The sequence below is a fragment of the Arachis hypogaea genome, chromosome 6 (genome assembly GCF_003086295.3).
Source record: "Arachis hypogaea cultivar Tifrunner chromosome 6, arahy.Tifrunner.gnm2.J5K5, whole genome shotgun sequence".
Classification (NCBI taxonomy): domain Eukaryota; kingdom Viridiplantae; phylum Streptophyta; class Magnoliopsida; order Fabales; family Fabaceae; genus Arachis; species Arachis hypogaea.
In genome coordinates, this window is record NC_092041.1 from 76,740,724 (window position 1) to 76,752,821 (window position 12,098).

The following is a 12,098-nucleotide window of genomic DNA, read 5'->3' on the forward strand; positions in this document are numbered from 1 at the left end:
TTGGAGCAGTGATCTGCTAAGGCTTGGCTGGCCTTTGGCCATGTCTAGTGTTTTGGACCGAAGCTTTCTTTGAAAGCTTGGCTGGCTGTGAAGCCATGTCTAATTCCTGGACCGGAGTCTTAGACTAGCATTGCACTGATTCCTGGAATTCTCATTAAGAATTTTGATACCTTTTTCCACTTAATTTTCGAAAAACACAAAAAAAATTTACAAAATCATAAAATTCAAAAATTTCTTGTTTGAGTCTAGTGTCTCATCTTAAGTTTGGTGTCAATTGCATGCATTCATTCATGTATCTTGGTGATCTTCAAGATGTTCTTGATGAGTTAATTGCTCTAATCTTTGAATTCTATTGACTTGAGTGTTTTGAGTGTCTCATATGCATTTTCATTTTGTTAGTGTCAGTAGTGTACAAACTGCTAAGTTTGGTGTCTTGCATGCATTGTTATTTGATTCTTGTTGCATTTTGATTTTTCCTTATTATTAAAAATCCAAAAATATTTTTAATTTGTGTCTTCTCAAGTCAATAATACAGAGAATTGAAGATTCAGAACATACAGCAGAGGAATTGCACAGAAAAAGCTGGGCGTTCAAAACGCCCAGTGAAGAAGGACAGACTGGCGTTTAAACGCCAGCCAGGGTACCTGGTTGGGCGTTTAACGCCCAAAAGGGTAGTATTTTGGGCGTTAAACGCCAGAATGTGCACCATTCTGGGCGTTTAACGCCAGGATGGCTAGAGGGGGAAGATTTTGTTTTCAAATCAAATTTTTTTTAGTTTTCAAAATCTTTTCAAAATCAAATCTTTTTCAAATCAATTTTTCAATCAAATCTTTTTCAAAATCAATTTCTTTCCATTTTTAAAGATATTTACTATCAATTAATGATTTGATTCAACATTTCAAGTATGTTACCTTTTCTGTTGAGAAAGGTTTAATGTTTGAATCATATCTTTTCTTGTTAGTCAAGTTTTTAATTTTCAAATCAAATCTTTTTAAAATGTTTTTCAAATCATATCTTCTCAATCACATTTTTTTTAAAATCAATCATATCTTCTTAACCACATCTTTTTCAAAATAGTTTTCAATCAAATCTTTTTGATTTCTAATTTCAAAATCTTTTTCAAAAATCACTTGATTTCTTTTCCATTTTCATTTTCGAAAATTAAGTAATGTTTTTCAAAAATGTTTTCAAAATTTTTCACTTAATTTTCGAAAATTACTTCCCTCCTTCTCACATCCTTCTATTTATGGACTAACACTATCCCTTAATGCAAAATTCGAACTCCATTTTCTCTGATAAGTTCGAATTTTCTACTTCTGTCTTCTACTCTTCTTTTCCTCTGACACCTAAAGGAATCTCTATACTGTGACATAGAGGATTCCACATTTTCTTATTCCCTTCTCTTTCTTATGAGCAGGAGCAAAGACAAAAACATTCTTGTTGAGGCTGACCCTGAACCTGAAAGGACCTTGAAGAGAAAGCTCAGAGAAGCCAAAGCACAACTCTCTTTAGAGGACCTGACCGAATTCTTCAAAGAAGAAGAACTCATGGCAGCCGAAAACAACAACAATGCCAACAATGCAAGGAAGGTGCTGGGTGACTTTACTGCACCTACTCCCGACTTCTATGGGAGAAGCATCTCTGTCCCTGCCATTGGAGCAAACAACTTTGAGCTTAAGCCTCAATTAGTTTCTCTAATGCAACAGAATTGCAAGTTCCATGGACTTCCATTGGAAGATCCTCATCAGTTTTTAGCTGAGTTCTTGCAAATCTGTGACACTGTTAAGACTAATGGGGTTGACCCTGAGGTCTACAGACTTATGCTATTCCCTTTTGCTGTGAGAGACAGAGCTAGAACATGGTTGGACTCTCAACCTAAAGAAAGCCTGGACTCTTGGGAAAAGCTAGTCAATGCCTTCTTGGCAAAGTTCTTTCCACCTCAAAAATTAAGTAAGCTTAGAGTGGAAGTCCAAACCTTCAGACAGAAGGAAGGAGAATCCCTCTATGAAGCTTGGGAAAGATACAAACAATTGATCAGAAAGTGTCCCACTGATATGCTTTCTGAATGGAGCATCATAGGTATTTTCTATGATGGTCTCTCTGAACTGTCCAAGATGTCTTTGGATAGCTCTTCTGGAGGATCTCTTCATCTGAAGAAGACGCCTACTGAGGCTCAAGAACTGATTGAAATGGTTGCAAATAACCAATTCATGTACACATCTGAAAGAAATCCTGTGAACAATGGGACTAGTCAGAAGAAAGGTGTTCTTGAGATTGACACTCTGAATGCCATATTGGCACAGAACAAAATATTGACCCAACAAGTCAATATGATTTCTCAAAGTCTGTCTGGAATGCAAAATGCACCAAGCAGTACTAAGGAAGCTTCATCTGAGGAAGAAGCTTATGATCCTGAGAACCCTTCAGTGGAAGAGGTGAGTTACATGGGAGAACCCTATGGAAACACCTATAATCCTTCATGGAGGAATCATCCAAATCTTTCATGGAAGGATCAACAGAGACCTCAACATGGTTTCAATAACAATAATGGTGGAAGAAACAGGTTTAGCAATAGCAAACCTTTTCCATCATCTTCTCAGCAACAGACAGAGAGTTCTAAGCAGAATAACTCTGACTTAGCAACCATGGTCTCTGATCTGATCAAAACCACTCAAAGTTTCATGACTGAAACAAGGTCCTCTATCAGAAATTTGGAAGGACAAGTAGGTCAGCTGAGCAAGAAAATTACTGAACTCCCTCCAAGTACTCTTCCAAGCAATACTGAAGAAAATCCAAAAGGAGAGTGCAAGGCCATCAACATGGCCGAATTCTGGGAGGAAGAAGAGGCAGTGAACGCCACTGAGGAAGACCTCACTGGACGTCCACTGGCCTCCAGTGAGTTCCCCAATGAGGAACCATGGGAATCTGAGGCTCAAAATGAGACCATAGAGATTCCATTGGACTTACTTCTGCCATTCATGAGCTCTGATGAGTATTCTTCCTCTGAAGAGGATGAGTATGTCACTGAAGAGCAAGTTGCTAAATACCTTGGAGCAATCATGAAGCTAAATGACAAGTTATTTGGAAATGAGACTTGGGAGGATGAACCCCCTTTGCTCACCAAGGAACTGGATGACTTGTCTAGGCAGACACTGCCTCAAAAGAGGCAAGATCCTGGGAAGTTTTCTATACCTTGTACCATAGGCACCATGACCTTCAAGAAGGCCTTGTGTGACTTAGGGTCAAGTGTAAACCTCATGCCCCTCTCTGTAATGGAGAAGTTAGGGATCTTTGAGGTGCAAGCTGCAAAAATCTCACTAGAGATGGCAGACAACTCAAGAAAACAAGCCTATGGACTTGTAGAGGATGTTCTGGTTAAAGTTGAAGACCATTACATCCCTACTGATTTCATAGTCCTAGAGACTGGGAAGTGCATGGATGAATCCATCATCCTTGGCAGACCCTTCCTAGCCACAGCAAAGGCTGTGATTGATGTTGATAGAGGAGAGTTGATCATTCAAGTGAATGAAGAATCCTTGGTGTTTAAGGCCCAAGGGTATCCCTCTGTCATCATGGAAAGGAAGCATGAAGAGCTTCTCTCAAAACAGAGCCAAACAGAGCCCCCACAGTCAAACTCTAAGTTTGGTGTTGCGAGGCCACAACCAAACTCTAATTTTGGTGTTGAACCCCCACATTCAGACTCTAAGTTTGGTGTTGGGAGGTTCCAACACGGTTCTTAGTATCTGTGAGGCTCCATGAGAGTCCTCTGTCAAGCTAATGACAATAAAGAAGCGCTTGTTGGGAGGCAACCCAATGTTTTATAATTAACTATTTTCTTTTGTTATTTTATGTCTTTTGTAGGTTGATGATCATAAGAAGTCACAAAATCCATGAAAAAAGCAAAAACAGAATGAAAAACAGGAAGAAAAACAGCACACCCTGGAGGACGCACCCACTGGCGTTTAAACGCCAGTGAGGTTAGCTGGTGGGCGTTTAACGCCCAGTCTGGCACCATTCTGGGCGTTTAACGCCAGAAAGGGGCACCAGACTGGCGTTAAACGCCAGAAAAGGGCAAGATGCTGGCGTTAAACGCCAGAAATGGGTACCAGCCCGGCGTTTAGCGCCAGAAATGGCACAAAACGTGATTTTGCATGCCATTTGGTGCAGGGATGACTTTTCCTTGACACCTCAGGATCTGTGGACCCCACAGGATCCCCACCTACCCTACCACTCTCTCTCTTCTTCACCAATCACCTCAACACCTCTTCCCCAAAAACCCCTCACCTATCAAATCCCATCTTTCTCTTCACCACTCACATCCATCCTTCACAAAACCCCACCTACCTCACCATTCAAATTCAAACCACTTTCCCACCCAAACCCACCCTCAAATGGCCGAACATCTCTCTCCCCCTCTCCTATATAAACCCTCCTTCACTCCTTCATTTTCACACACCTTAAACACTACTTCTTCTCCCTTTTGGCCGAACACAAAGCCCTCTCCATCTCCTTCATTTCTTCTTCTTCTACTCTCTTCTTTCTTCTTTTGCTCGAGGACGAGCAAACATTTTAAGTTTGGTGTGGTAAAAGCATTGCTTTTTGTTTTTCCATAACCATTTATGGCATCCAAGGCCGGAGAAACCTCTAGAAAGAGGAAAGGGAAGGCAAAGGCTTCCACCTCCGAGTCATGGGAGATGGAAAGATTCATCTCAAGGGTGCATCAAGACCATTTCTATGAAGTTGTGGCCTTGAAGAAGGTGATCCCCGAGGTCCCTTTTTCACTCAAAAAGGGTGAATATCCGGAGATCCGACATGAGATCCGAAGAAGAGGTTGGGAAGTTCTTACCAACCCCATTCAACAAGTCGGAATCTTGATGGTTCAAGAGTTCTATGCCAATGCATGGATCACCAAGAACCATGACCAAAGTGTGAACCCGAATCCAAAGAATTATCTTACTATGTGTTCATACCCTGACCGGACTCCTCCAAACTCGGCAAAATCATAAAAGGTCCGACCTCGTCCTAAGGCTCATGCCTAAAGGTCGGACCTCGGACAATAAAGCAAGGAAGGCCCATCAAAAGGAACGCAGCCCAAAAACCTAAAGGCCGAAAAGGCCTAGAAAAGGCGGTTCCACAAAGATAGAGATAAAACTCCCAAAGATAAGATAAGATAAGAATATCTTATCCAGGGAAGATCACGGCCAACTACTATAAATACACTGGAGCACCCAGGTATGGCATTCATTCCACATTCTACACCTATCTGCTTGGACCCATGCTAACTTAAGCATCGGAGTGTCATTGCAGGTACAACCACCAACCACTCTACATATCAAGCTCGGGTCCCTGAACCCCCACCTCGGGCCTTTCCAGACGACCGAGCTACACGTTTCAGGTAACCCTCGGAACATTGGCGCCGTTGCCGGGGACCTGGAAGTCATCCCTCTACCATGGCGGAAGACCCTCACAACAATGACCGCACTGCATCTGAACAAGAGGACGAAATTGACACCGGAGAACGACTGGACAGCCCTCTATCACCACGCACTCCGGGAGGAAACAAACAAGATCGCCCAAAGACATCACTCCCAAACAAAGATCCACAAAATTCCGAAAAAGAGAAGAGCTCGGAAATTCTAGAAGCAGTCCGGGCACAACAAAACCGACTGAAACAACTCGAAGAGGACATAAAGAAGCAGAAAGAAACTGAACAAGATCTGAGAAGGGAGACTCGAAAGCGCAGAGAATTAGAAGAAAAACTGCGGAAAATAGAGGCCAACCTGAAAGATCGGACAGAACGCGGCACCACCCCCGAAGGCAACCATGATCCCTTCACGCAAGAGATCATGAAGGAGAAGGTACCGCGAAACTTCAAACCACCCGATATGGACCTCTACGACGGCACCACCGATCCAAGTCACCACCTCAGCAACTTCAGAAGCAGAATGTACCTAGTCGACGCCTCCGACGCGATTCGGTGCAAAGCCTTCCCCACCACTCTCACCAAGTCAGCCATGAAGTGGTTCGACAACCTGCCACCAAGATCAATCACCAGCTTCGAAGACCTAACCAAAAAATTCCTAACAAGGTTCTCTATTCAAAAGGACAAGACAAAACATGCCCCCAGTCTACTCGGGATCAAACAAGGTAACCAAGAAACTCTCCGAGAATACATGGAGCGATTCAACAAAGCCTGCCTGGACATACAACACTTGCCCACTGAAGCAGCCATCATGGGACTAGCAAACGGCCTAAAAGAGGGACCGTTTAGCCAATCCCTATCCAAACGATATCCGACCTCCCTATACGAGGTGCAGGAGCGGGCAGAAAAATATATCAACATGGAGGAAACCTCCCAGCTAAGAGACTCTTCTAAGAAGGAATCAACCTACCCACTCCGAGATCGAGATCGGGAACAGAAGAAGAAAGAAGAACCCAACTCGGACAAGCCACGGAAGTACCACAACTACACCCCCCTTCGAGTCTCCCTGGTAGACATCTACAGAGAAGTATGCCACACCGAAAAGATCCCCCCGCCTCGACCGCTAAAACACAAGAGAGCGGGGAGAGATCGGTCCGAATACTGTGAATATCACAAGCTCTACGGTCATTCTACTAACGACTGCTACGACCTAAAAAATGTTATAGAAAAGCTAGCCAGAGAAGGAAAACTCGACAGATACATAGCAGAGAAAGGAGAAGAAACCAGGAAGAGAAGGCGGGGAGATAACGAAGATCGGGCCGAACAAATCCCGCGAACCCCTGAAAGGCACGTTCACATGATAAATGGAGGTTTTGCAGGCGGAGGAACATCCAGATCCTCGCGAAAAAGACACCTCAAAGAAGTCTATCACGTCCGAGAAGACAGTCCCTTGCCCGAATTACCTACTATCTCATTTACCCGAGAAGATGCTCAAGGGATAATACCCGGGCACGACGATCCAATGGTAATCACCATTATCCTAGCAAATGCCAACTTACATCGAACCCTGATTGACCAGGGAAGATCAGCAGATATCCTGTTCAAAACAGCCTTCGACAAGCTCGGACTTGAAGAAAAAGAACTAAAGGCCTATCCCACCGACCTATTTGGGCTAGGGGACGCCCCGATCCATCCCTTAGGATACATCTCGCTACACACCACCTTTGGAAGAGGCGAGCAATCTAAAACATTAAGCATCGACTACATTATAGTCGACGTCACTTCAGCATACAATGCCCTCATTGGGCGACCAACCCTAAACAGACTGGCAGCTATAGTCTCGACCCCACACCTCTGTATGAAGTTCCCTACCGCAAAAGGAATTGCTACCCTAAAAGGCGACCAAAAACTAGCACGGCGATGTTACAACGAAAGCCTGAGCCTAAAAGGGAAAGAGGTCAACACAATAGAACTCGGACGAGTTCAATCCCGAGAAGATCTTCGGCCACAACCAGAGGGAGAAACCGAAAGAGTCCAGATTGGGAACACACCTGAAAAAATAACAAACATAGGAGCAAACCTCGAAGCAAGCCTAAAAGAGAAACTCATAACCCTCTTAAAGGAGAATTCCGACCTCTTCGCTTGGAAAGCCTCCGACATGCCAGGCATAAGCCCCGACCTGATGTGCCATAAGCTATCAGTTTACCCGGGATCCCGACCTGTCCAACAAAGACGCCGAAAGCTCGGACCCGAGCGCATGCAAGCAATAGAAGAACAAGTACAAGCACTGCTAGATGCAGGGTTCATTAGGGAAGTAAAATACCCCCTATGGCTCGCAAACGTGGTCCTGGTGAAAAAGCCCAATGGAAAATGGAGGATGTGCGTCGATTACACGGATCTCAACAAAGCCTACCCCAAAGACCCATATCCACTACCAAACATCGACGCCTTAGTAGACGCAGCCTCAGGCTATAGATATCTCTCCTTCATGGACGCATACTCGGGATACAATCAAATCCCGATGTACGGACCCGACCAAGAAAAGACCTCGTTCATAACCCCAAGGGCAAACTACTGCTACGTAGTAATGCCCTTCGGGCTGAAGAACGCAGGGGCAACCTACCAGAGGCTAATGAACAAAGTGTTCTCAGAGCACATCGGATTACAACTGGAGGTGTATGTCGACGACATGCTGGTAAAGACACAAGAAGACAAAAACTTGCTGACCGACCTCACCAGTATCTTCGGTACCCTCAGAAAACACAACATGAGACTTAACCCGACAAAGTGCACCTTCGCCGCAGAGGCCGGAAAGTTCTTAGGCTTCATGCTGACTCAAAGGGGCATCGAAGCAAACCCGGACAAATGCCAAGCGATACTCAATATGAAGAGCCCGACGTGTGTCAAAGAAGTACAACAACTGAATGAAAGGCTAGCCGCCCTATCAAGATTCTTGGCAGGATCAGCAATAAAGTCACTACCTCTCTACTCACTCCTAAAGAAAGGGAAACCCTTCTCATGGACCCCGGAGTGCGAAAAAGCCTTTCAAGAATTCAAGGAATACCTCGGGCAGCCACCAATCCTAACCCGACCTTTAAAAGGAGAAGAGCTCGTACTCTACCTCTCGGTTGGACATCGAGCAGTCGCTTCAGCATTAATACGAGAAAATGACCAAGGACAACACCCCACATACTTTGTAAGCAAGGCACTACAAGGGGCCGAATTAAACTATCAGAAGATAGAAAAATTCGCCTACGCCCTAGTGTTCACAGCTCGGAGGCTCCGTCCCTACTTTCAAGCCCACACCATCAAAGTCCGGACAAACCAACCCATGAGACACATCCTCCAAAAAACAGACCTGGCAGGACGAATACTGCAATGGGCGGTGGAACTGTCCGAGTTCGACCTCCACTATGAAACCCGGACTGCCATAAAATCTCAGTATCTAGCCGACTTCATCGCAGAATACACTGAGACCCCTGGAACCCCACTCTCATGGAACCTGTATGTCGACGGGTCCTCAAACAAAACTGGAAGCGGAGCCGGGGTTATACTCGAAAGCGACCAAGGAACATGGATAGAACTATCCCTAAAATTCGAGTTCCAGGCTTCGAACAACCAAGCCGAATACGAGGCCCTGCTAGCCGGCCTAAAGCTAGCCGAAGAGGTCGGAGCCCAGAAAATCACGATCTTCAGCGACTCCCAGGTCGTCACATCACAAGTAAACGGAAGCTACCAAGCCAAAGACCCCACCATGAAAAAATACCTGGACCAAACACAGGCACAACTACGCCACTTTTCAGAGATATAGATTCAGCACATACCTCGGGAACAAAACGCCCGGGCAGACGCCCTCTCAAAGCTCGCCAGCACCAAGCCCGGAGGCAACAACAGAAGTCTCCTCCAGGAAACCTTAAAATCCCCCTCCGTGCTAAGAGAGGAAGAAACGCTAAACATATCCAACCAACAGCAAGGATGGATGACCCCTATACTCAACTACCTGAAGTCGGGAACTCTTCCCGCCGAAAGAAAGGAAGCTAAAAGACTCACGAAAGACGCACAGAATTATACACTAATTCACGATGTACTATACAGAAGAGGATTCTCAAACCCCCTCCTTAGGTGCGTCCCGACCTCAGAAACAAAGAACGTCCTCGAAGAAGTCCACGGAGGCATGTGTGGGAACCATCTCGGAGCTCGGGCATTATCCAAAAAAGTAGTCCGAGCCGGGTTCTACTGGCCGACCTTGCAGAAAGACGCAACGGAATTTGTGAAAATATGCCCCCCTGCCAAAAACACGCCAATTTCCACAAGGCACCACCCGAAGACCTTATCAGCATCACCGCACCATGGCCCTTCGCAAAATGGGGACTCAACCTACTCGGCCCGTTCCCCCAAGGACTGGGGCAAGTCAAATACCTCATAGTGGGGGTCGACTACTTCACAAAGTGGATCGAAGCTGAACCCTTAGCCACCATTACGGCTCAGAAAAGCCGCAAATTCCTATACAAAAACATTGTCACAAGGTTTGGAGTCCTCTACTCCATCACAACAGACAATGGGACACAGTTCACGGACACAAGTTTTCAAAACTTGGTGGCCGAACTAAAAATCAAACAGCAATTCACCTCAGTCGAGCACCCACAAGCCAATGGACAAGCAGAGGCCGCAAATAAAGTCATCTTGGCCGGGTTAAAACGAAGACTCCAAGAGGCCAAAGGGACATGGGCCGAGGAGCTCCCCCAGGTACTATGGGCATATCGGACAACCCCACACTCTACAATGGGAGAATCGCCATTTCGACTAGCTTACGGGATGGAGGCAATGATTCCTATCGAAATAGATGAAAGGTCACCCAGAGTCATCTTTTACAACGAAGAAGGTAACCCGCAGGCACAAAAGGAAGAACTCGACCTCCCCCCCGAGGTCCGAGAAAGAGCCCGGATCCGAGAAGAAGCCTTAAAACGGCGATCGGCCCTCAGATACAATCAGAAAGTAATAAAGCGAAGCTTCTCCATTCACGACCTGATTCTAATCCGAAATGACATCGGAACACAAAAGTCGGGAGAAGGAAAGCTAGCTGCAAATTGGAAAGGACCCTACAAGGTAACAGAAGTCTTAGGAACAGGCTATTACAAAGTATCCGACCTAGAAGGCAATGAGCTGCCCAGGGCCTGGCACGCCTGTAATCTAAGATGGTACTACAGCTAGAAAAATTTAACCCGAGGTGTACTCTTTTTCCCTACAGGGGTTTTTTAATGAGACACCCGGTCAAGTAAGGCACCCGACCTAGTCAAGGGTAAACACTCTGTAAATATTCTTTCTTTTTTAATACTAATCAAATTTTTCTATTTTCTTTTCTTCTTCCTCATGATGAAACAAATCCTAGAAAGTACCCCGCCAAGGCGCATTAATTTATGCTCGGCAAAACGCAAAAAATCATTTGCCAAGAGACCACACAAGGTCGGCAAAGATAAAGCGACGAGGTTCAAATTAATGTGAGAAGTTATGAAGCAACTCTGAAAAGGCTCAAAAAGCCAAATAAAAAGAGATTACAAAAATAACTTAAAAGGCCGACCAACGACAAGGTCGGACCCAACAAAGGGAGGTACTCGAACGCCCGAGGTCCGAGAAAAAGCCCGGATCCAAGAAAGAAGCCTTAAAACGGCGAAAGCCAAGATTTCGAAAACGCTTACTAAAAAGTTGCTATACAAAAACAACTAAAAAGTACAAGCGAAAAAACGAAATCAAAGGAAGGGGTAAAACAAAAGTTTCAAGCGCTAGCTAAAAGGTTGTTATCCAAAAACAACTAAAAAGCATAAAAGCGGAACAAAAAGTCAAAACGCGAACAAAACACCGCATAATAAGCTAAAAAGTTACTACAAGTAGCTAATAGCAAAAAGGCGTCCAAAGCGTTCACAGAAACCATCCAAAAACAAAAGAGCCCACAGGCCGGGCAAAAAACCAAAAATAAAAGATTACAGAGGATCAAGGTCCTTTCCGGACTCCACGTCAACAGAAGGCTGCGGAGGAAACATAGAAATCGGGACTGCATCGACGGCACCGTCATCCCGGTTCAAAACCTCCACACCAGATCCATCCCCGGCCAAAGGTGAAGTCGGGTTCGCAACCGGAACCTTGGGGTCGGACACCGGAACCTCATCCTCGTTGGGAGCAGGAACAATCTTTCCCTCCACAACAACGTTATCCGTACTAAATAAGCTCAGATCCAGGTCAGGAGCAAGAACCCGGTCCTGAGCCTTCAAATTTTCAAACATAGCATCCATACCCTTAGCCACATGACCTTCTAGCTCGTAAAAATCATCCTGAGCGGATTGCAACCTCTCCTTTGTCTCCACAAGCTCGGCATATATCCGAGTATAATTCTCCGTCGCCGCCTTCGCCATCTCCTCAGATGCTTTCGCTGCCGCCACAGCCGCGGTAGCTTTAGCTTTCTCTTTCTCCAAAGAGGCCTCCAGCTCAGTAATCCTAGCAGCCTTCAGCTCACTAATCCTCTCGAACTCAGACTGAGCCTTCTCAAGTCGGGAGCTGGTCGCACCAATGGGGGATTTCTTGAACTCCCGGGCAATAGCAGCATGAAGACTGGCCATCCGAACACAGCTCCGCGCCATATACTGAAAATGGTGCTCCATAGACACATCATCAGTAGAAATAA

At 45.3% G+C, this 12,098-nt stretch overlaps 1 non-coding gene across 1 annotated transcript; it reads right to left on the reverse strand.

Moving 5' to 3' along the window:
- Window positions 1-1,952: 1,952 nt before the first annotated feature.
- On the reverse strand, window positions 1,953-2,060 carry LOC112700576 (small nucleolar RNA R71). The gene has a single exon (XR_003153482.1). It is a non-coding gene; the product is annotated as a small nucleolar RNA R71 (small nucleolar RNA).
- Between the last annotated feature and the right edge of the window lie 10,038 nt (window positions 2,061-12,098).